The sequence below is a fragment of the Gekko japonicus genome, unplaced genomic scaffold (genome assembly GCF_001447785.1).
Source record: "Gekko japonicus isolate JY-2015 unplaced genomic scaffold, Gekko_japonicus_V1.1 scaffold1991, whole genome shotgun sequence".
Lineage (NCBI taxonomy): Eukaryota > Metazoa > Chordata > Lepidosauria > Squamata > Gekkonidae > Gekko > Gekko japonicus.
Window position 1 is genome coordinate 197,371 of NW_015169842.1, and position 3,945 is coordinate 201,315.

Sequence of the window (3,945 nt, forward strand, 5' to 3'; positions counted from 1 at the left end):
GAGTCATCCCATATACCTCAGCTGAACATCTTTGTTTTTGATTATTTAGCATTAACTGCACACCCAGAACTAAGGAAGCCAGAACTTCATTAGTACTCAAAGTAAACAAGTGCCCAGTAGCACCCTAAAGACTTACAAATATTTACCTCAGCATATGTGTCACTTCATCGGCTGTATGGTGTGTAAATTCAGAGGAGGTATATTTATACAGAAAGTTACAACCAATAGAAAAGTGGGCGTGAGGAGACATTTATATGCCTCTTATGGATGTGCACACCTATGCATCTGATGAAGTGAGCTCTGACTCAGAAAAGCTTATATTGTAAGAAATGTTATTAGTCTTTAAAGGTACCTCTGAACATCTGTTCAATTGTGCTGCCACAAGCTAACATGGCTACCCCATCAGATCTTTAGTACTAAAAAATAGAGGAATTACTCTATTGTCTGTTTTCCCCAGCTATCAATGAGGTTATGAGCTACCATACATTAAGACAGCTGAGATGTATGTCTCACACCATGTTCCATGTCTGGGCATGCTCATCCTGTTCTCTGCCCTGAAGAATCCTGACTCCACACAGCCACAGAAAGGTCTAGGAAACACAAAATCCATGTAACAGCTTCATTAGGGCCAACCAAAATGATGCCAATTGTTGTGCAGGCTTTTGATTTCACCAGAACTCTTCATCAGGCCAGGTGTTATGACATCTGGCCTGATGAGGAGTTCTGGTGAGATTAAAAGTTTGCACAATGTTTTGTGCGGTTTTGGCCGACCCTGTGTTGCATGGATTTTGTGTTCTGTTTTGGATTTTTCGGTGAGCCAGTGTTGCTAGCTACAACTCTTTAGGTCTAAGGAAGCCTCTTGGACTCTCAAATCGATACTCACCAACACTGGCTACTTCGCAGCCCTGACTTGGATAGCCCAGGCAAGCTCGATCTTGTGAGATCTCAGAAGCTAAGCAGGCCTGACCCTGCCAAATAATCAGAAGGGAGACCTCCAAGGAATACCAGGGTTGGGACACAGAGGCAGGCAATAGCAAGCCACCTCTCTGAAATGTCCTAGCCCCACTATGGGTCACCAGAAGTCACCATGACTTCCGGACATGCAAGCACATACATACACTCACAAGGTACTCACCAAAAACAAACAAAACCCCCTCACTGGCTACTTCATGCTTTAATCTGGCAATGATTTAAAGGGTTAATTAAAGCAACTCAGCCGACACTCAGATCACCCCTAAATAAACAAACAAACATTGCAGAGCAAAGTAGGCAGGGGGGAAATGACCCCCAAGTAGGATTGCAACTCTGGGTTGGGAAATTCTTGGAGATTGGTGGGGTAGATCTTGGGGAGGGCAGAGTTTGGGGAGGGGAGGGACCTCAGCAGGATATAAGCCATAAAGCCTACCCTCTAAACCAGCCGTTTTCTCCAGGGGACCTTATCTCTAGGGATGGGCACAAACCGGCTCACAAACTAAAGTTTGTGGTGAACGTTGGCTGGTGTGTGGTTTGCAAACTGAAGTTCGTGGCAGGTCAACTGGCACAAACTGTCCACAAAGTTTCAAGCTTTTGTGAAGGTTCATGTCAGTTTGTGAAGGGATACATTTCCAGACAGGCTGTCTCCACTCAATCAAAATGTTTAGCAGACTTCAAAGGCAGGGTGATTTTCCATTTATGTTTCGTGTGTGGAGCTTGCGGGGATGGGGAGCATTCTATACACTTTTGAACTTGCCCCTGACCTTTCCCCCAAAAACACTTTTCTGGGGGCATTTTCTTTGGGGAGCCATAACTTGGACCCCCGAAGTCCAATCTACACATAACTTCGAGGGCATGTAGAGGAGTATCAGAGAGACGTTCCCTGTGAGATTGATGCCTCTAGCTTGCACAGAGTCCATTCTATACACTCCTGAACCTGCACATGTCATTTCCCCAGAAAGCACTTTCCTGGAGCATCTTTGGGGAGCTGTGACTCAGACCCCAGAAATCCAATCCTCACCAAACTTGGAGGACAGGTAGAGAAGAGTCAGCTGGAGATCCTTTGTGAGTTTGGTGTGTCTAGCATGCTGGGGGGGCATTCTACCACATCGCAAACCAAACCGATTCATTTGGCACCTAAAAGTTCATGAGGGTTTGAGGCTCACAGATTGGGCACACCACACACCACAAACCGAAATGAACTGCATTTTCCTGGTTTGTGCCCATCTCTAATGATCTCTGTTGTCTGGAAACCAGCTGTAATTCTGGAGTATCTCCAGGTCCCACCTGGAGGTTCTCAACCTTACTCCCAAGACAACTGGTTAATGGAGGGGGGGCGATTCCCTCTTGGTCTCAAAGCGACTGTTTAGTCATGCACTGCCGCATAAGGCAGGTAACATGGAGCTCAATGGTGGATTGGGGTGCCCTCTTCATCTCACACAGTACACACCTCCCATTGGCTGGCTTGCATGGGGCTGGCATAATGGCCCCTGCTAATGGCCTTTCTTCCTTCTTGCTATGTTCCATGCCATCCTTTCCCAGCACTGTGGGGAGAAGGGAGAAGCAGTTCTGTGCTGATAGAAGGGCCAGATCTGAGGGAGGGGGGGGGGCAAATTTGGCATGGCCTTCAAGACCAGCAGGCAGCTACTGCTCTGACTGTTCTGTCATTTTCTTTTTGCACACAGTGCCTGACCAGGTCAGAGAGAGATTTTGTCTGCCTTTCTCCATTGTTTCTCTGGACACAGGTTTGCCAAGTCCACCTTGTCCAGCGTAAGGGGCTCCACCAAGCATTCCTTACCTGGTGGCCCACAAAATCCCAGCACTATTTTGGGTTGCTCTAGTTCTGCATCAGCTATCGAAGACACCCTTGGGAAGGAGGGTTGCCAGATCCCAGGGATGTTGCTTTATGAGGCTGCAGGAAGCAACAGAACAAACTTTGAGTCCAGTGGCACCTTTAAGACTTTTTGTATTCAACCTTATAAAAAGCAGTCCTTTTTTTGGTGAAAGCTTATATGCGGAAACTTTGTTGGTCTTAAAGGTGCCACTGGACTCAGACTTTGTTCTGCTGCTTTAAACCAACATGGCCACCCACCGGCAGGATACAATGTTATGGTAACTCATCTCACCCCCTTTCTCCATTGATTCTTCACCTACCTGCCTGCCTGAGAGGGGCAGAACTGGATTAAGAGGTGGGGAGGAAAGGGAATGGTTGGAGTAAGGGGCAAGGAGATGCTGCAGCTACATCTTCTTCTACAGCCTTTTCTGCATGCTTCCACAGGGGACCCATGGAGGATGGCTGCCTGCCCCAAACCTCCAGTTTGGTGTACTGGTTAGGAATGCAGACTCTAATCTGGGAGAACTGGGTTTGATTCTCTACTCCACATGCAGCTGCTGGTGTGACCTTGGGCCAGTCACAGTTCTCTCAGAGCTGTTCTCTCAAGAGCAGTCCTCTCAGAGCTCTCTCAGCCCCACCACCCTCACAGGGTGTCTGTTGTGGGGAGAGGAAGGGAAAGGAGATTGTAAACCACTCTGGGATTCCGAGTGAAGGGCGGGGTATAAATCCAATCTCTTTTTCTTCTTTCTTCAAAGTCCTGGAGAGGAGTAACTGGCTCCCAACCCACCCTGCTATCTTTTTGTTGTCACATTTATAAAAAAAACAATTCTTTTTTTTTAATTGATGAGAAAAATAACTCCCTTCATGGAAACGTGACACAGTCTTCACGGCAAACCAAGTTAAAAGTTACGGCAGTCATTTTCTGTCCAGCTTCTACTGCTGGCCTTGTAGCACATCAGCCAAATATATGAACGCATAAATCTGGGGAACAATTCTGCATGCTGTTTTTCTCGTGACAGAAGGTACAAAGTAGTATAAGACAGGGGCAGAGTTTGTGGCTGAGGGAGGGGAGATAATTTTATTGGTCCATAATTCAATATTTCTTTTTCTAGATTAGTTCCAGCACAAATGGTGGAAAG